The sequence below is a fragment of the Phyllobates terribilis genome, unplaced genomic scaffold, assembly GCF_046119375.1.
Source record: "Phyllobates terribilis strain yellow unplaced genomic scaffold, ASM4611937v1 Scaffold_1__5_contigs__length_1240528914, whole genome shotgun sequence".
Lineage (NCBI taxonomy): Eukaryota > Metazoa > Chordata > Amphibia > Anura > Dendrobatidae > Phyllobates > Phyllobates terribilis.
Genome location: NW_027362761.1, coordinates 357,915,080 through 357,937,226, shown reverse-complemented (window position 1 = coordinate 357,937,226; position 22,147 = coordinate 357,915,080). Strand labels below are relative to the sequence as shown.

The 22,147-nt window shown below is 44.7% G+C and overlaps 1 protein-coding gene across 3 annotated transcripts in view; it reads left to right on the top strand.

Moving 5' to 3' along the window:
- LOC141261631 (3'-5' RNA helicase YTHDC2-like) overlaps window positions 1-22,147 on the top strand; it is a 190,200-nt gene that overhangs the window by 56,857 nt on the left and 111,196 nt on the right. The window lies entirely within an intron of this gene.

Below are 22,147 nucleotides of genomic sequence, written 5' to 3'. Positions count from 1 at the left end.
TTTTTAGCAATTAGCTAAGTGTAAAGTGAATGAGCAAAAGAGAAATCTGGATCAAATCAATATTTGGTGTTATTCCCGCTTATACTCTTTGCCTTCAAAACCTCAATTCTTCTAGGTACACTTTCACACTGTTTTTGAAGGAACTCTGCAGGGAGCTTCTTCCAAACATTTTGGAGAGCTAACCACAGATCTTCTGTGAATGTAGGCTTGAGCAAATCTTTCTGTCACTTCATGCAATTCCAGACAGACACTGTGAAGTTTTGATCAGGGCTCTGGGGGCCATATCTTCACTTCCAGGACTTCTAGCTTTTCTTTACACTGAAGATAATCCTTCGTGATATTGTCTGGATGTTTGGGGCCATTGTCCTGCTGCAGAATAAACTTGGAACCAATTATACGCCTCACTGATGTTATTACATAATAGATAAGCATCTGCCTATATTTCACTATATTGTGGAAACTCAAAGTTGCAAGGAACCTCCACCATATTTCACTGTACCCTGCAGACACTCATTATTGTACCGCTCTCCAGCCATTTGGGAACAAACTGTCTTCTGTTACAGCCAAATCTTTCACACTTTTACTTTTCAGTCCAGAGCACCTGCTGATATTTTTCTGCACCACAGTTCCTATGTTTTTGTGCATCGTTGAGTCATTTAGTCTTGTTTCTATGTGGAAGGTTGGCTTTTTGGCTGCAATTCTTCCATGAAGACCACTTTTAGCAAGACTTCTCCGAACATTAAATAGGTGTAGCTGGGTCTCACTGGCTGCTCCCAGTTCTGAGCTGATGGCACTGCTGGACATCTGGACAAGTTTCCTAAGTCGACATCTGTGCTTATGGTTCTCTATATTGCCATTTTTTAGTTTCCTCAATGTTGAGAAATACAGGCAGATTTTACCCATTATACAATACCATCTGGGAGGCATCTGATTGGCTTCAAATTTATTCTGCAACAGTCCTGGAAGTGATGACATGGCCCCCACAGAGCCCTCATCTCTGTCGCAGAGTGCGTCGTCTTACAGTCACCACTGTACTTACGAGAGCTTCAATCAGCAAGATATCTTGAGAAAACAGTATTTACTTCATACTGGTTAAACATGAGATACAATTCAGTGTCACACAGTCCGTGTGCTGCTGACATAACACATTCAGGAAAGAATGAAAAAACACAGGAAGTAAGAACAACCAACAATTGAGAGCTTTCCTCCCACCATACAGCTAGCATATAACTTTACACACTATCGCCATCTGCTGTCTGGTTAGTATAAAGTCCTCCTTTCACTTATAATAAGTTCTAATCTGTTGTATATGCCAACACCCTTTCTCAACAGTAAGGACTTATTCAATCAAACCCAATTTTTTTTATTAGTCTCTGGTGTTTATCAGCATTCAACGCCTTCGTGAAGATGTCTGCTGTCATTTCTTCAGTAGGACAATACTCTAACTTCAAGACTCCTTGTTCCTGGTGATCTCTCAAGAAATGTTATTTCACATCAATATGCTTGGTTCTTGGATTGACTCTTTCCATCTGAGCAAGAACAAGACATCCTTGATTGTCCTCTTTCAATTTTGTTGGTTCCAACTGTGGTTGTCCTAATTCTGTCAACAATTGTCTTAACCACAGTACTTCTTGACTCGCATGTGCTGCGGCAACATATTCTGCTTCTGTTGACGACAGTGTCACAATTGACTGTTTTTTACTTGTCCAACTTATTGGTCCACCTGAGAGAAAAAAAATATGTCCACTGGTAGATCTTCTGTCAGTTGGATCTCCAGCCCAATCTGCATCAACATATCCTGTAAGGCTATGTGCCCACGATGCAGAAATAAAGCAGAAAATTTCTACAGCATTTCTGCATCTCCCTGGCAGAAAAAACGCATGCAGATTGTGCATGCGTTTTTCCTGCAGAATACATGCGGATCCACATGCGGATTCACATGCGTTTCCGCATGCAGATTGACAAGCGCTTTCCAGGCGATAGCATCACTTGGAAAGTGCTTGACAACTAGGTCACACTATATAAATCCATGCAAACGGCATGGATTTATACAGTGTGAACCGTAAAAATTAAAACAAATAAAGCTATACTCACCCCCGAGGCCCCGGTGTGTGCAGCATCGCTCGTTCCTGTCTGGTTCCCGGCTGCTGGCATATCGCGAGACAGAGCGGTGAAGGGCCTGCGGTCACATGACTGTGACATCACCGCAGGTCCTCAAGCGATGCCGGCATTCAGAGAGAAGCCGCCGGACAGGTGAATATAACTTTATTTGTTATTTTATTCTTTTTTTACAGGTACAATGGTACCCAGGTCTGGAGGAGAGTCTCCTCTCCTCCAGAACTGGGTACCATCCGCACATAGAAATGCATAGAAGCCGCTTGTAGAAATGTACAGTCGCGGTTTCTATGCGTTTCAATGCAAGTCAATGGCGGGAGTTCCGCTGCGCTACCGCAAAATTAAATGACATGCTGCGGATTTTTGTACGCAGCATAAACGCTGCGGAAAAATCCGCAGCATGTGCATAGAACATGCGGAATCCCCTTGGGGACCATGGGGTGCGGATTACCTAGCGTTTCACAAGTGTTTACGCTGCGGAAATTCCGCAGCATAAACGCTTGAAAAACGCTACGTGGGCACCCAGCCTTAAAATGCAATTATCACTTGTGGGTAATTTCAGCTTAACATTGCTAGTTCCTTTCAAATAACGCATTACTCTCTTCATGGCATTCCAATCAGCTTTATTTGGTTTTGATACCTTTCTACTCAGGATTCCTACTGCTGCTGCGATGTCTGGTCTTGTAACGGTCGCTAGATACAGTAGTTTTCCTATTGCTGTTCTGTATTCTTCATTATTTGGTAGCATATTTTTTTCACTGTTCATCTCTTTGAGATAATTAGTTTCCATTGGAGACTTTACTGTTTTTGCATCCTTTAATCCAAATTTTTCTGTTATGTCTTGAATCATGTGATTTTGATTCAGTAGGAAACTTCCGTCTTCTTTTCTTTCTACCTGTATTCCTAGATACTGTTTTACATTTCCCAAGTCTTGGATTTTGAAATGTTGCTTCAGGATTTTTAGAATATTTTCTTTATCCCTTTCTTGTTTAAAACAAATCAAAATGTCGTCTACATATATGAGTACTTAAATCCATCTATTAATCAACCTTTTTGTGTACAAGCATGGATCAGCTTTGCTTCTTTGAAATTTTTCATTTGTAAGTACTTCCGTGATTTTGTCATTCCACGCTTTAGCTGCTTGCTTTAAACCATATATGCTTTTCTGTAGTTAGCAAACTGTTTGGATTTCTTTCATCTTTGAATCCTGGAGGTTGTTCCATGTAAATGTCTTCTGTTAAATCTCCATTCAAAAAAGCTGTCTTTACATCCAGATGTCTCAGTTCCATCTGTTTCATTGCTGCAACTGTAAGTAAAGTTCTTATTGTAGTGTGTTTGACAACTGGAGCAAATGTCTCATCACAGTCTTCTCCATATTTTTGAGAATACCCTTTAGCTACGAGTCTTGCTCGGTATATTTCAGCTGTGCCATCTGTTTGGTATTTTACTTTAAAAATCCTTATACATCCTATGGCTTTTCTTCCTTCTGGCAAATCTGTTAGTGTCCATGTATTTGAATCATGCATGGATATTTCTGTTTCTGTTGCTTCTATCCATTTATTAGCTTCTTCTTCAGGAAGTTTAGATATGTCTTCCCAAGAGGTAGGCTCATAGATTTTTCTTATGCTTGTCTTGTATGAGAGACGTTTTGGTGGTTTTCCTTTTGTTCTCTCTCATTGAACGTCTTGGTTCTGTGTCTGTTTGTAGTTGTGATTCTTCACTTTCAGTGTTTTGTTCTTCATTAATTTCTACTTCTTTCTCATCAGATATTTCTTCAGTTATGTCACTATTGCTTTTCTCATTTTTTGTTTCAACTGAAATCATTGTCTTCATGTAAATCTTCAATGAATGTCACACTGTTACTCACCGTAACTCTGTCTGTTTTGGGATCTAGGATTCTATATCCTTTGCAATTTTCACTATATCCAACGAATATTCCTTCCATGAATCTGTTTTGAAGTTTGGAACGTTTTTCTGTTGGAATGAATATAAAAACTTTACATCCAAAAACTTTTAAATGATTGACACTTGGTTTCATACCTTGCCACAGTCCATATGGAGTTTTCGTCAGTTTTCTGGAAAAAAGTCGGTTCTGTAGATATGTAGCGGTCATTGCTGCCTCACCCCAATATTTCTCTGGTAGTTGGAATCCGTCAGCATACATCTTAACATTTCAGTTAGAGTTCTGTTTTTCCTTTCTGCTACTCCATTTTGTTCAGGTGTGTATGGAACAGTTTTCTGGTGTTCTATTCCATTTTGTCTTAAGTAGTCTTCTATTCTGTGACCTGTAAATTCACCTCCATTATCACTTCTGATGACAATTGGCTTCCTTTGAAATTTGTTACTTGATCTTGTTACATAGTCTACAAGTTTATAAAAAAAAGTTCACTTTTGTTTTTAATTAAGTATGTGACTGTGTATCTTGAGTAGTCGTCTATAAAAGTCAACATGTATCTATTGCCTCCTGATGTAGTCACTTTCATCGGTCCACATACGTCAGTATGCACCAAATCAAGTGGTCTTTCGCTTTTCATCTCACTTTCTTTTGGAATAGATATCCTTGTGGCTTTGGATTTTATACAACATTCACATCTTACGGTAATTGAGCAATCTGATATCTTTAAATCTTTTGTCAATTCTTTTCTCTGTAGTTCCCTTCTACTGTCAGGGTGTCTATGTCCTAGACGTCTATGCCACATGTGAATACAGTTTTTGTGTACATACCTTCATCTGTTCCTTTGGTGTGTCAAAATGATATAATTGTTCATCTGCCTTGACTTTGGTTATCACCTTGTTTCCTGCAATAATTGCACACTCATTGTCTTTGAATTTTACTGTAAGTCCTTTTGCTGCTAAACGTTTCACAGATATTAATCCGCCTTCCAATTTTGGAGCATACAACACATCTTGTACAAGTATCTTTGAATCTTGTCCGAACTTGTTTGAACAATTTAGCATACCTTGTCCGATACCTTCTGCGGTTATTTTGCTTCCATCTGCAAGATAAATGGCTTCTTTCTTATCTAAATCAAGATCAGTAAAGAAATTCTTGTTACTTGTCATATGATTCGTTGCTCCTGAATCAATAAACCAACCAAGTGATGATTTCTTGTCTGTTACTTTAAATGTGCGGTAAGGCAGCGCTAGTCATCATACTGGGGGATACTCGCTGCACCGGGACAATTAAGGCACACATGCAATGTCTTTTCCAGTTTTCTCACTTCAGCAGTTTATTGCACTTCATAACTGCTTATCACACAGTCCAACTTAGTATATCACCGGCATGTTTACACACATAACATCCGGGAGCTTCTCAAGTGGCAGACAGGCCCACTTGGCTCAAGTTACAGCCTCCAGCAAAAGTAACTATAACATTGTCCATATAACGCGGTGTTTTACCTTTGTCGGGTTTAGCTGCTCCAGTCAGTTTTATCCTGCTACCACTGTGGCTTTAATGCTCTCCCAGGTGGGGGTCTCCAGTCCTCTTTCCTTCAAAGACTACTGGTATGTTTTCTCACCAAACATCCAGCCTTAGTCTTCCAGGACTCTTATCTTGCAAGCCTCTGCCTTCCAAGGCCACTGGCATCGCTTAACCTAAGGATCCAGCCTTGACCTTTCAAGCTTCACCAGGCTGCGCACAAATGGTGTCCCACACGGGAACAGGCCTCAAGCCTAACACACACACACCTGTCTCAAATCTATCAGGGTTTATATATCCATCCAATGCACACAGACAGGACCTTGCTGATGTCACAGTCATGTGATCAGACCTTCTGTATGCATAGGACCTGTGCAATGTCACAGTCATGTGACCCATCACCTGAGGGGGAGGTACATGGTCAGCCAAAAACACATCCTGGACCATTACCGTAATACCGCAAGTCGCTACATTACATATCTCCCCCCTCTGTTCAAACTTGTGGGGTTGAACACATAATATACGCAATCACATTATAACCCCCAGTTCACACAGAGACCATGTACTAAACAATTGCGCTACTCAGCCCCTGGAACATTAATCATCGACATTAACCCATTCCTTAGGGACCCACCATCTGTCATTGTCAAGTCACCTTTCCGGGTCGTTACCTTGTCAGACCTCCCCCGCCCCCAGCGGTCAGTCATACAGCAGTTTGACTCGCATGCCCTGGTATCTAAGGTCCGGATAGACTCCGTACTGTCTCGTACTCTATTGGGTCGTTTGTATGGGCTTCTCAAACCTGAGTCACTGGAGGTCTCACTACCTCTAAACCCACGCCCACTACTCTCAGGACATCTTGAAAGGTCTCTAACTTCAGCTATAGCTGTTCTGTTATTTAGGGGGCCCTTTCTCTGTCTGGTCTCACAATTTCTAGACGGCTGCCATCTTCTGCTGCTCAGATAATGCTGTCTATCCATTCGCAGTCTAGCGAGATTCAACTGTTCTACCTCTCGCAGGTAGGTCACTTGGTACTCCATCAGCATGCTCATATATGCAAGACTTTCTTCCATTCCTACAGCGGAGAATGACACCATGCCGTCTTCATCTGGTATCCAGTCCTGACGATCATGTGGACTGCTTACTTTCACCACACCAGACTTCGTCACCATCAATCATCTGCATGGCTCGGCCATTTCTCCCAATGAGCTTTCTCACCAGAACATGAGGCACCCGGATGACCTCTTCCCGCAGACTGTGAGCTTTTCTCATAAGCTCTAGTTGTCTAACGGCTTGCTCCGTCTTCAACCGGAGAAACCTCTTCGTGCGAATACATCGCCAGTGCATGTCACTTACAATCGCCACCCTCTTCACTGTGACTTCAGTCGTGGAGAAGACCACCAGCTGTTTAGCTTCTGAGGTCGAGTACACCTTACAGGCTCCCACGGCCTTCTTAAACTCGTCATGCACGGACTCACTGGTGCATTCTTCTTTCAAATCCTCGGGTACATCTATGAGGCACTTGTACCGAGAGGTTTCTGTCTCACAAGTGGTCTTCAATAGGTCATCTAGCTCAGGTTTCAGGGGCAACTGACTTTCAGCTTCTTCACCCTGTATGCTTCCCCTGAGCTGACTCACAGCTGCAAATTCACAATTTTCTGTCTTGACCTCTCTCACTTCATATTTATCTTCTGTTAAGACTCTCTTAGCTCTCCTCAGGTCCACCTTCTCATGGTATACGGGAGTAAGTGCAACTTGTTGACTCTTCTCCTTCTCCAAGGAGGCCTCGTTCCCTGAGAGATACTTTGCCAGGCGACTTTTGAGCCTGAAAACTTCTTCCTCTAGCCCTGCTACTCGCCTTTCAGCAGCCCATCTCTGAAGCTCTTCCTGCTTCAACTGCTCCTTTAACAGCAGAGTTCCCTCAGACCTCTCTGTCTCCAATGCGCCCACTCGGCTCTCATCAGCCAGTCTCTCAAGCTTCTCTTGCTTCAAATGGGCTTGTAGCATCTCCTTGAGCTCCTTGATCTCTGCTCTTACTTCCACCGAATCACCTGAGCTCGTACTATTCGAGGAGGTATCTGTTTCATACCTCCCATCTCCAGTGGCCAACTCCTGGCCCTGGTCTGTGGCTTCTTCGATAGACTCCATCTTTTTCCGCTCAGCTTCCATCTTGCTGATTCTTTCCTTAAGGCACGTCTCTGCCCTCTGAAGATTATCACAGAACGTCTGCAGCTCCTTCACCTGAGCTTCCAGACCTAGGGTCTTTCTGCGGAGATCACCATTTTCATCACGGGTGTCCTGCAGAGTGGTCTCAACCACTTGGCGCGTGTGCTCTGCATCCGCCTTATCATCCTCTAGTTTTTTTTTAACCCTGAGGAGATCCTCATAATCTCTCTTAATTTGTTGCAGTTCCCTATCGAACTTTCCATGCCTCTTTTCTGCCTCACGATCGTGACCAGACAATTCATCTTTTATTGCCTCTTTCAGGGCGGCTAGCTCTCGGTCTTGCTGGTACAGAGAGTCCACCAGCCGCTCCTTCCCCTGCATTAGAGGCTTTACTTGGTCCTGGCATTGCTGCAGCTCCCTCATGAGTTCACCATATTCCTTCTTGGAGTCACACAGCTCCCGGTTGAACTGTTCGCGCAGTCGTTTTAGGTTTTGGTCACGCCCAGAAATTTCATCCTGCAGCTCCTCCTTCTCACTGTGCTGACTCTGTATCTCCAGGGTTTGCACCACAGTCTTCTTCTCTTTGGTTGTCAGTAGTGTTGAGCATTCCGATACTGAAATATCGGGTATCGACCGATATTCGCGGTATCGGAGTTCCGATACTGAGTTCCGATACTTTTAGAATATCGAATACCGGAATTGGAAGTTCCCATAATGCCTGCGCTCTGCAGTGTCTCTGAAGGATGACAAGCTGGATGGCAGCGCTCCGCTTACTGTACTTGTCATTTAGTGTAAAGGATTTATTAAAAAAATTAATAGTGTTTTCATGCACCTTCTCTTAAAAAAAGCCGGCCGGCAATTCAGCAGCGGTACCCGACAATTTAGAATAGAAAGAATAGAGCATCACACATAGATTAGATACATAGAAACATGTCAGTCACATATATAATAAGTACAGTGACAGTGTTGCTTACTGTACTTGTCATTTAGTGTTAAAATAAAGGATTTATTTTAAAAAAATTGGCGTGGGGTTCCCCGTAATTTTAGGCTCTAGCGGAGGTTAAGCAGATGTTTGAAGCCTGGGAAAGGGGTAATACCCACGGAGCTTCCCAGGCTACTGATATCAGCCCCCAGCTGAATACCTAGCCTTTACTAGCTATTAAAATGGGGGACCCCCCCTATTTTAATAGCTAGCAAAGGCTAGGCAGACAGCTGGGGGCTGATATTAATAGCTCAGGAAGGGTGCCATGAATATTGGCCCCCTCCCAGGCTAGAAACACCAGCCGTCAGCCGCCCCAGAAATGGCGCATCCATAGGATGCACCAACTCTGGCACTTAGCCTCGCTCTTCCCACTGCCCTGTAGCGGTGGCAGTGGGGTAATAGGGCTGGGGTTGATGTCAGCTTATAATGCCAGCTGACATCAAGCCCAGGTTAGTAATGGAGAGGCGTCTATAAGACACCCCCATTACTAACCCCATAGTCAAAGTTAAAAAAAACACAACACCCAGAATAAAGTCCTTTAATTGAAATAAAGACACAATTCTTTATTGTTCTAAATGAAACCATACTTACCATCACTCCCATTCCAGCTGAAGCCAACGATCTCCTGCAATAAAAGTAAAATAATAAAGCAACATCATCCTTACCTTTCCATGGTTCCCACGACAGCTTCAGCTCTGCTACATTCACATGACAGGCTGGACCACAGCAGAACGCTGCCATCCAGCCTGTCATCCCACAGACACTGAGAAGCGCAGGCATGCTTGCGCTCTGCAGTGTCTGGCTGTGACGACATCCAGATGAGCCGAGGTCATGTCCTATCAACTCAGCTCACCTCATGCACGTCACTGACAGCGTGGGAAAATTCTCCTGCGCTAAGCGCTTCAGCGTGAGAATTCTCTCACGCTCACCGCATGTGCAGTAGAATTCTCCCACGCTGTCAGTGACGTGCATGAGGTGAGCTGAGTTCATTGTCGGCTCATCTGGATGCCGTCACAGCCAGAAACTGAGGAGCGCAAGCATACCTGCGCTTCTCAGTGTCTGCGGGATGACAGGCTGGATGGCAGCATTCTGCTGCGGTCCAGCCTGTCATCTCGATGTAGCAGAGCTGGAGCTGTCCTGGGAACCATGGAAAGGTAAGGATAATGTTGGTTTATTATTTTTCTTTTATTGCAGGAGATCGTTGGCTTCAGCTGGAATGGGCGTGATGGTAAGTATGGTTTAATTTAGAACAATAAAGAATTGTGTGTTTATTTCAATTAAAGGACTTTATTCTGGGTGTTTGTGTTTTTTTGTAACTTTGACTATGGATGCGCCATTTCTGGAGCGGCTGACGGCTGGTGTTTCTAGCCTGGGAGGGGGCCAATATTCATGGCACCCTTCCTGGGCTATTAATATCAGCCCCCAGCTGTCTGCCTAGCCTTTGCAAGCTTTTAAAATGGGGGGGACCCGACGTCATTTTTTTTTGGGGTCCCCCATTTTAATAGCTAATAAAGGCTAGGTATTCAGCTGGGGGCTGATATTAGTAGCCTGGGAAGCTCCATGGGTATTACCCCCTTCCCAGACTTCAAACATCTGCCCCATCCGTCTGCTTAACCTCCGCTAGAGACTAAAATTACAGGGAACCCCACGCCAATTTTTTTTTAATAAATCCTTTATTTTAACACTAAATGACAAGTACAGTAACCAACACTGTCACTGTACTTATTATATATGTGACTGACATGTTTCTATGTATCTAATCTATGTGTGATGCTCTATCTTTCTGTTCTTAATTGTCGGGTACCGCTGCTGAATTGCCGGCCGGCTTTTTTAAAGAGACGGTGCATGAAAACACTATTATTTTTTTAAATAAATCCTTTACACTAAATGACAAGTACAGTAAGCAACACGGTCACTGTACTTATTATATATGTGACTGACATGTTTCTATCTATCTAATCTATGTGTGATGCTCTATCTTTCTGTTCTAAATTGTCGGGTACCGGTGTATGCCACTGCTGAATTGCCAGCTTTTCATGTTTCACTGTGAGCACTGTTCCCATCGATTTGGGCAACCACCTCCCCCAATACATTCTACATTATTGTTAGTTGTTTTCCTTCATGTAGAATTAACCTAGAAGGAAAGAAAGGGTTTATTTTCATTCCGATATTTGTGTCCCATTGACTTGCATTGGTTTCCGGTATCGGAATCGGCGATATCCGATACTTTTTGAGTATCGGCCCGATCCAATCCGATCCGATATTTCCTGATATCGGAAGGTATCGCTCAACACTAGTTGTCAGTTTTGTTTGGTGTAACCTCGCAACGATTTCTTCCGCCTGTTTCCTGAACTTCTTGGCATCTTCTTCAGCTTTGGCTTGGGCTTGACTCATTTCCACCACTTGTATTTTAAGGCGTTCGGCTTCAGCACTTATGTCAAGCTGTCGTCGATGTTCGGCCTCTAGGGTCTTTTGGAAGCCTTCGGTCTTTTCAGCTAGTTGCTGCTGCATCTGCTCCTTGTCTTCTTGGAGTTTCTTAGCTTGCTCCATGGCCAGTTCCTTCTGTTTCTGCAGCATCTCCGCTTCGGCTCTCCGACGGGTGGCTTCTTGAATAGCTTGCATCTTCTCTTTGAGCCTCTTTTCAGCTAAGGCTCGCTGCTCATTTAGGTAGTCCTCGGCGAGCTTGCATAGTCGTGCAGCCTCCTGGGCCTCTATGCTCAGTCGGGCAGCCTCCTCTACTACCTGTTTCATCTTTTCGGATTCCTCGACAAGGAATTTTTGTGTGTTGTCTTTGTCTTTCATTATAAGAATCTTGTTTTCCTCTTCTATACGGACTTTCTGTTTCACCAGCTCTTCCATCTGTATTTTGACTTTGAAGAGTTCTTCTTCCACCAATTTCTTTTGCCTCAGGGACTCAGTCACTTCTTCTTTCAGATCCTGATCCTTCTGTCTCAGTACTGTACCGGAGGTACTGGCAACGTCATCTCCTCTTCTGCCTCCAAAGGAGGATCCACACTTGCAACAAAGGCACACAGTACTACATTTTCTTTATTTTCACTTTCAGCAATGACTACAGAAGCAACCTTCTTGTGGCCCTTGCACCGTCGACGACGAGAGGAGGACTCTCTCCCCTCGTCTAGTCGCTCCTGACTGAACGCTCTTTCTACTTTTGTAGTGTCACTGTCAGTTGTGGGGTGTGCGTCGCTCCCTATGGTGTCGTGGACCAACAAGTCACCTCCCACCTTGACGTCACCCCCTTCTACTGGAGCTACTCCATTATCCATGGTCACATTGTCATTTTTAGGCGGTACCAACCCACCACCAGTAAATTTTTTTGATTTTCTATACTCCACGCTGTTTTGAACAACTGCCCCTTTTTTAGACTCCGCCCCCTTTTTAACAACCACACCGGTAGGGGAATTTTTACAAGAAAAATCAACAATAGTCTTAGGACTCAGTTCACAACAGCTCTTACCACCTCCCCGGGCACTCTGGGACAACAAGGGCGCCCCCGGAGAGTTCAAGGAATGGTCCGCTGCCGCCTCTCTGTAACGGGCCAACAGCTCCTGCCCTTCTTGCACCACGACCTGTTGTCGTTTCTCCCATACCTGCTGTTGTGATTTTAACAGGCACTTTAATCGCTCAATAGCTTCAGACTCATTTGCTGCTCCCTTCACAGCCATCTTTATCTGCTCCTGCATTTCTTCAGGACACTCCATTTCTCTGCAGAAAGTTTGCAGCCGGTCATCTAACCCCTTCTCCATTCCATCTGGAGATGCTGCACCATTCATGGCCATCGCGGTACACTGTTCACACACACCGCTCTCCCCAGAAAATTTTCGTGGCCCCGCCGGGCCACAGCAAACCAGGTTTGAGTGCGACGACAATTTTCGTAACACCTGCCGAGTCACAGCAAGATGCTTTAATCTTCATGACCCCGCCGAGTCACAGCAAGATGCTTTAATCTTCGTGACCCCGCCGAGTCACAGCAAGATGCTTGTATCCACACTCGTCGACCTGTGCCATTACCTCTAGCAACCGAGCTGCGGTTGCCCCTAGCAACCGGGCTGCCCGCATTCTCAAACCATATGTAAGGCAGCGCTAGTCATCATACTGGGGGATACTCGCTGCACTGGGACAATTAAGGCACACATGCAATGTCTTTTCCAGTTTTCTCACTTCAGCAGTTTATTGCACTTCATAACTGCTTATCACACAGTCCAACTTAGTATATAACCGGCATGTTTACACACATAACATCCGGGAGCTTCTCAAGTGGCAGACAGGCCCACTTGGCTCAAGTTACAGCCTCCAGCAAAAGTAACTATAACATTGTCCATGTAATGCAGTGTTTTACCTTTGTCGGGTTTAGCTGCTCCAGTCAGTTTTATCCTGCCACCACTGTGGCTTTAAGGCTCTCCCAGGTGGGGGTCTCCAGTCCTCGTTCTTTCAAAGACTACTGGTATGTTTTCTCACCAAACATCCAGCCTTAGTCTTCCAGGACTCTTATCTTGCAAGCCTCTGCCTTCCAAGGCCACTGGCATCGCTTATCCTAAGGATCCAGCCTTGACCTTTCAAGCTTCACCAGGCTGCGCACAAATGGTGTCCCACACGGGAAGAGGCCTCACGCCTAACACACACACCTGTCTCAAATCTATCAGGGTTTATATATCCATCCAATGCACACAGACTGGACCTTGCTGATGTCACAGTCATGTGATCAGACCTTCTGTGTGCATAGGACCTGTGCGATGTCACAGTCATGTGACCCGTCACCTGAGGGGGAGGTACATGGTCAGCCAAAAACACATCCTGGACCATTACCGTAATGCCACAAGTCGCTGCATTACAGTGCCATTTCAATTATTCTCACATGAATCGGAAATTGTGTTTTTTACTTTCTGTGTATGCTTTTTCTGTTGTAATTTTTGTTGTTCTGCTTTCCATATGGTACAGTCTTTCTTTAAATGACCTTCTTTCTTACATCTGAAGCATTCTCTTGTCTTTTTATTATAGGGTTTTTTAAATTTTGTAGCTTTAAGAGCGTTTTCACTGTCATTTTCAGTAGAAGAATCATTTCTTTGTTCTTTTCTTCTCTGATATTCATCTATTAGTCTTGTTTTCACAAAATCTAATGTAATGTCAGTTTCTGGTCTCGTCTCAAGGGCATTTATCAAGGCTGTATACGAATCTGGTAAACTGCACAATAATATAGCTGCTACATGACTTTCTTTAATGTCTTCACCAATAGATCTTAGCTGTGATATCACTTCCATCATTGAGAATATGTGCTTCTGCATGTAGTCATTTGCACTCAATCTCATACTGTAAAGCTTTCTTAATAAAAATAACTTGTGATTCAAGCTAGGTCTTTCATACAGTTTTCTTAATTCTTCCCACATTCCTTTCGCTGTTTCTTCACTTCTTATATGTATTAATTGAGCATCATCCACTAATAAGCTACTGGTGGCTCTCGCTTGTCTATTCTTCTTATCCCATGTCTGATTATCTTGATCTGGTCTTTCTGTAACATTTACTTCCCATAAATCATCCTTAGAAAACAACATCTCTACTTTGAATTTCCATAACTGATAATTTTCACTATTCAGTTTAGCTACTGTGAATTTCAGTTCTGTGTTACTCATCATCTTTAGATAGTCTTACTTGTTTAGAGAGTTGTACTGAAGATATTCTCCTGTTTTTTTCTTCTTACTGATAGTTCCTGTATGTCCTGCCTGTGTTGAATTCTCTGTAATTATATCCAGCTCCTGGGATCATGAATTCCTCTGTCACTCTGTATGTGGATTTATTTCCTTCTGTTTACAGAGCTTATCTGTGTGCTCCGTTATCTGGGGTTATAAACCAGGTTCCTCTTGTAGTGCAGGCCTGTAGTGTCTGGGCTTTAGTGTCTGGGTTCCGGCCTGGGCCCATGACCTGTCGCAGAGTGCGTCTTCTTACAGTCACCACTGTACTTACGAGAGCTTCAATCAGCAAGATATCTTGAGTAAACAGTATTTACTTCATACTGGTTAAACATGAGATACAATTCAGTGTCACACAGTCCGTGTGCTGCTGACATAACACATTCAGGAAAGAAAGAAAAAACACAGGAAGTAAGAACAACCAACAATTGAGAGCTTTCCTCCCACCATACAGCTAGCATATAACTTTACACACTATCGCCATCTGCTGTCTGGTTAGTATAAAGTCCTCCTTTCACTTATAATAAATTCTAATCTCCACATCATTGAATCTGGGATTACACAAAGAGACAGAAGGATTTCACAAGTCTACATCCAGGGAAGATCCCTGCTAAGTTCCTTCAAGTACTGTGTGCGAGTGTACCTAGAAGAATTGATGCTATTTTAATGGCAAAAGATGGTCACAACGAATATTGATTTGATTTAGATTTCTCTTTTTTTCATTAACTTTATTTTTATCCTATCTAAAACTTTTCCACAGTACTGCTTATGTCATCAACTCTGGCAGAGCTGTTGAGCTGAGTTACTGGCTGCAGCGTTATCCATGTGATGACAGCGCTGCAGACAATAACAGTAGCAGCAGCAGAGACTCTGCACTGGACCTGGAGAGGGGGGTAAAGCACTTTTTTTTTTTTTTTTTTAACAAACTGTAGCTAGGAGGGAGGGGTTTCCTGAAATGTTGCATGGCAATGTATCCGTGGGTTCATTTGTCTCAGGTGTGCTAGGGACTGCTGGCTTCATGTGCAGCAGTTCCACAACCTGTCCATCTGTAGATATTTTCCTTTTCATCCATTTGATTCCAGATACCTGATATTTTTGGCTTAGTATTTCCCTGTGATAACACCAGTGTCATCCTCTGTGCTTAAAATCCATAAGCAGGTACAATACCCCCATTAGTGACCATTTTATTTTACTGCCAGAATTCCTAAGCATAAACTCCAGACATCCCGATAGCGAAATTGTGCCAGACACAGTTGGCAGCTTTCCATGAATGCAGGAAAGATGGTGTAATTGCTGGACTACTCATCCAGAATAAGTTGTTTGCTTTTTGCAGGGGGTAAATGCATTTCAGGGCTGTGCTAGACCATCTTAAGGATGAAATCCCCATAAATAAAGGAGACAAGTTGTGGGTTCGCTTTTTTAAAAAGGTAAATTAATGAATAAATAACATTAGGTTTACATAAAGCTGGCATACATTGATCCATTATTGATAAACATGTCTGGCTTCTGACCCCAGTCTACTAAAACTACTTTAGGGTCCATGCAGACGTTCATGGATCTCGTTCCAAACTCGGACCGCAATGCACGGCCTGACCGCAGGTCTCCTGACTAGAGATGAGCAAAACTGAGCTTAAAAGTTTGGGATTCATACCGAACACTTACGCCACGGCCCCACTATTAGTATTTGGTCAGTATTTTTTCTAAGGAATGGGAGACAAAACCAGGTGAGGAACAATCAGAGAAAAGGTATCATAGAAACAAGTCACCAATTCTGCATTTATCACCCACTCCTGGTTTTGGCTCCCCTCCTGAGAAAAATACTGACCGAATACTGACCAAATACTGATAGTGGGACTGTGGCCTTAGAGAGAGAGAGGGAAAGAGAATTTTTCAGCTCCAAAGTTCGGGTCCCCATTGTTTTCAGTGAGGTTCAAGTTCGGATACAGTTCTGGTACCTGAACCGAACTTTGGAGTAAAGTTCGGGTCGAGTACCAGAACCCGAACTTCCATGGGTCCACTCATCCCTATTCCTGACCCGAGCGTCTTATATTTCTGTGAGGCTGTCACGCTTGGTTTGGGAGAGCGGTGACCTGTCCGTGCTCGACCTGATTTTGCACAGATGTCTGCATGAGAAGCTATCAATCAGGAAATTACCTATTGTTTAAATCAAGATTTTTGTGTTAAATGTATTTTTAAAACCACCTGCTATTTTTTATTTTTTTTTAGCACAATTTGTATTAAAATAAAAAATATAATTTTTTTACATTGGCCTCTTGGTTTTATATTAGACTCTAACTTACTGTTTCAGGAAATTCACATGTACATTAGCCGCAGGTCATTGTGGAGAGAGAAGGAGCAGGGGCAGCTGTGACATTGCCTGTTGTGGATACTATGTAATCAGCTGTGTATACAGGTGTTACCTGTTATTGTAATCCTGCCTCTGATGATAAGGAGTGTGCTGAAATCTCAAGACAAAGTATGAGTCCAAAAAATGGCAAGATTACTAATTTTATTTTTTTATGAAGATTGTGTTATGTAAAAAAAATGGCAAAATAAAAAGAAAAAAAAGGAAAACAAAAATCTGATTTAGGCTATGTGCCCACGATGCAGAAATGCTCAGGATTTTTTCCTGAGCATTTCTGCATCTCCCTGGCAGAAAAAATTCATGCGGATTGTACATGCAGATTGTACATGCGTTTTTCCTGCCAGGGACAAGCGGATGTGAAGCGCTCTTCACTTGCATTTCCGCATGCGGGTTGACAAGCGCTTTCCAAGCGATTTTAGCATCACTTGGAAAGTGCTTGTCAATTTGGTCACACTATATAAATCCATGCAAACGGCATGGATTTATATACTGTGACCGAAAGAATGGTAAAAAATAAATATATATTTACCTTCTGATGGCCCCCGCAGTCTTGTTTCCTTCCGTCCTGGCTGCCGGCAGCGGTACACTGAAGGACCTGCCGACGTCAGCGTCGAGTGACCCGTCACATGACTATGACGTCAGCGCAGGTCCTTCAGTCCATCGCTAGCTGCCGGCATGAAAAGAGGAGCGCAGCGGGGGCCGTCAGAAGGTAAATATAATCTTTATTTTTTATTTTATTCTTTTTTTCACAGTTTCTATGGTACCCGGGTCCGGAGGAGAGTCTCCTCTCCTCCAGACCTGGGTACCATCCGCACATTGACCGCATGTATTCCGCATGTTCTTACCTAGTGAAGCGGAATGCACGCGTTCTAATGCAAGTCCATGGCGGCGAAAACGCAGCACTTCCGCAAAATAATTGGTAGTGCTGCGTTTTTTTCCGCAATGATAATCCGCATTGGAAATTTCCGCAGCATGTGCACATGCGGATTATCATTGGAGAACATGACAGGCCTTCTACCATGCGTTTTTTAAGCGTTTCTGCAGCGTTTTTGCCGTGACAACGAGCAGGAGTTAGGTACGAGTTCAGACTCTGCAGAAAAAGGAAAGGTACGGACATAGAGAAACACAGGAAACGGCTAGAAGAATATACAGACAAGAACAGACACAGTAGCAAGATACAGGAGCGGGTCTAGGTATGCAGCCCCTAGAAGGCGGGAGGAACAGGCCAGGAGCGTGTTCAGACTGGACAGACAAGATACAGGAGCGGATCTAGGTATGCTTCCCCTAGAAGGCGGAACGAACAGGCAAGGAGCGTGTTCAGACAGGCCTGGAAATACGGCCTCCAGGAAAGGCAGGCAAGCAAACACAGAAAGGGACCTGACACATTCAGAGTGAAAGAGCACACTGAATGAAACACAATGCTCAGGCATGGGTTAATTGGAGCAGCTGGTTTAAATACCAGGTGACAGACAGCAATAGGCTGAGGACGCACAAGGGGTGTGCCTGCAGCAGGTACAAAAAGCAGGAAGTGATCGGGCGCTACCCTTAAGCATCAGAAGCAAACAGACAGCATGGAGGGAAGCCAGAGAGACATTCTGGATTGGAGATCAAGTGCGCGCTCTTGCACAATGGGAGATGGACCACTATGCACGGACGCCGCCAGGTATGTTACACGTATCCTTAGGATAGGACATCAATGTCTGATCAATTGGACCTGCTCAATGGCGGAGCTGCTCCATTTTCTGATAGTGGCCAGGTACTACACATCCGCCTCCTATTCAAATCTATAGGTGGAAGATGTGCCGTACCCTGCCGCGGCCACTATCAGAAGATGGCGCAGCTCCACCATTGAGCAGGTCCGATCGATCAGACATTGATGACCTATCCTACTCCAAGAGCTACAATGGAGGGTTTAGAACAAAGCATATTCATGTGTGTGAACGGCCCAGTCACAGTCCAGACCTAAATCCTGCTGAGAATCTGTGGTAAGATTTGAATATTGCTGTCCACAGACGTCTCCATCCAATCTCACTGAGCTGGATTTAGTTTGCGAAGAAGAATGGGCAAAAATGTCAGCCTCTATATGTGCAAAGCTGGTAGAGACCGACCCCAAAAGACTTGCAGCAGTAGTTGAAGCGAAATTGCAAAGTATTGACTCAGGGGGGCTGAATATAAATGCATGTCACAATTTTCAGATTTATATTTGTAAAATATTTAGAAAACCATATATCATTTCCTCTACACTTCACAAATACTTGCTACTTTGTGTTAGTATTTCACATAAAATCTCATTAAGATACATTTAAAAGGGTTGTCCGGTACTTTTAAAAATATGCCAATGTGTTTTAATGATAAATAGAAGCTTCTTTGTAATTACCTCCTGGTGCTGTTTCTGCCTGTGAGCGGCGCTATCGGTGGCCGCTCACAGGCATCACGTGACCCCGCGCTGACTTCACGTCAAGTGAGGCGTGACTCAGCGCTGGGGTCGTTGCGGCTGGGTTGTGGGCGGGGTTATTCCGTGCGTCACACCCAGCATCCACCGCTCTTTCCCAATGAATGGGGACAGGGAGAGCGCGCGGTGGATGCCCGGTGTGACGCGGGGGGTAACCCCACCCACAACCCAGCAGCCACCGGTGGAACGCAGAAGAGGGACCCTCGGCTGCAGCCTGGACTTGCCGTGACGTCAGCGGATGTCAGAGCCGGCTGCAGCCGGGGGTCACTTGCTGCTTGTGAGCGGCCACCGATAGCGCCGCTCACAGGCAGAAACAGCACCAGGAGGTAATTAGAAAGAAGCTTTTATTTATCATTAAACACATTGGCATATTTTTAAAAGTACTGGACAACCCCTTTAAGTTTGTGGGTATAACATGAAAAAATGTGGAAAAGTTCAAGGGGTATGAATACCTTTTTTCAAGACATTGTAGAGATACTACGTACAGAGTAAAAGAGGCAATTGTACAAATGGACCTTCATACAATCGCCTCCTTTGGTCTGAATGCAACATCTTTATTGTTTTTTTTCATATAATACAGATGCTGTTCTATGCACCTTAACGGATGTGCACTTTTTGTGGCCCCCCTGTACTGATATATACAATACAAATGTATTATTACGACTACTAGATGGTGGCCCGATTCTAACGCATCGGGCATTCTAGAATATGTATGCGGCCGACCGGGCGCAATCGGTAGAATGTTGTTTAAATTTGCCGCCAAAATCGCTGATTGGTTGCGGGTGCCGGCCGCGACCAATCAGAGAACTGTGTAAGTGAGGACCGGAGAGCTTGTTTAAATTTGGCAATAAAATCGCTGATTAGTCGTGACCGCGACCAATCAGCAGACCGTGGTTTAAATTTGGCGCCAATATCGCTGATTGTTCGCAGCTGGCGGTTGCAACCAATCAGTAGAGCGGTGTTAAAATTTGGCGGCAATATCGCCGATTGGTCGCAGCTGGCGGTCGCGACCAATCAGCAGAGGGGTGTTTAAATTTGGCGCCAAGAATGCAGATTGGTCGCGGCCGGCGGTCGCGGCCAATCAGCAGAGGGGTGTTTAAATTTGGCGCCAATCTCGCTGATTGGTCCAATCAGCAGAGCGTTGTTTAAACTTGGCGCCAATCTCACTGATTGTTCCCGGCTGGCGGCCTTGACCAAGCAGCAGAGCTTGTTTCAATTTTGCGCCAAAATCGCTGATTGGTCGCGGCCGGCCGTGACCATTCAACAGAGCGTTGTTTAAATTTGGCGCCAATCTCGCTGATTGGTCGCGGTCGGCTGACAGCCGCGACCAGTCAGCAAAGCGTTGTTTACATTTGGCGTCAAAATCGCTGATTGGTCTCGGTCGGCTGGCAGCCGCGACCAATCAGCAAAGCGTTGTTTAAATTTGGCGCCAATCTCGCTGATTGGTCGTGGCTGGCGGCCACGACCAATCAGCAGAGCGTGGTTTAAGTTTGGCGCCAATAATGCTGATTGGTTGCGGTGGCTGGCCGCTACCAATCAGCAGAGCGGCGTTTAAATTTTCCGCCCATATCGCTGATTGGACGCGGGCGTCGACCGTGACCAATCAGCGTCGTATTAGTGAGGACCGGGGAGCTGTGCTGCTTGTGCGACTCCTTCTGCTACGAGAAGCCAGGAGATGAGCTGCTACTCGCAGCAGAAGCATCCCGACCGGCGGCGCCGCTCCCCGGTCCTCCGTTCACACTTCCCCTCCGGAGATCAGCGGGCCAAGCCGCTGATCTCCTGACGTTAGCCGCATGGAGGTGAGTGGCGTCGCCTGTCCGGGGTACTTGTGCTGCAAGCAGCGGGGAGATGAGCCCCTCGCGCCGCCTCATCTCCCCCTGCATCGCCGCTGACCTCAGTCCAGCAAATGAGCCGCTAACGGCCGCCATCTTTTTTCTGAAATCCCGCGTCGCTGAGTGGCCGCGACCGGACCAATGAGCGACGCGGGATTTCCTGGACGGACGGACGGACAGACAGACAGACAGACATAAAGACAGACGGGCTAAGACAATTATATATATATATAGATTCTAATATTTTTTTGTTCCTTGACAAATACAAGCCTCCTAAATTATTCCAGTATTTGCATTGGTGTAACGATTTCTTCTATTTTCTAGCATGTTTTTAACCCCTTTACAACCCAAGTTTTCTCACAATCCTAAATGAGGTACAGTACAGACCAAAAGTTTGGACACACCTCATTTAACCCCTTTACCCCTGAGGGTGGTTTGCACGTTAATGACCAGGCCAATTTTTACAATTCTGACCACTGTCACTTTATGAGGTAATTACTCTGGAACGCTTCAACGGATCCCCCTGATTCTGAGACTGTTTTTTCGTGACATATTGTACTTCATGATTGTGGTAAAATTTCTACGATATCACTTGCGTTTATTTGTGAAAAAAACGGAAATTTGGTGAAAATTTAGCAATTTTCAAAATTTGAATTTTTATACCCTTAACCGGTTCCCGACCGCCCACTGTACATAAACGTCCGCGCTGCCTGGGCTCTGTGCAGCGCGGACGTTTAAAAACGGTGGGTGGTCTCGCAGCGCTCAGGACCCCCAGGGTCCTGCAAGCACTGCGTTTCCGGTGCAGAGCGTTAGCTCTGACAGGGAACATCATCGGGACCTAATTGGATCAGGTCCCAGTGATGTTAACCCTTTGCTGTCTTCTATATGCTGCGATCTATAGTGATCGCGGCATATAGGAGACAACAGGAGGAGAGGGGGTCGTCTTACTTACCTCCGAAGACCTCCGATTCCTTTCAGGACCTGGGGTTGCTATGGCAGCTGGAGGACACATGACCGCCTCCAGCTCTGCCATATATGTTGTCCTGTCTGGCTCAGCCTGCAAGCTGAGCCAGACAGGAGACTCTGCCTGAAACAGGGAAGATCTCAGGTAATGT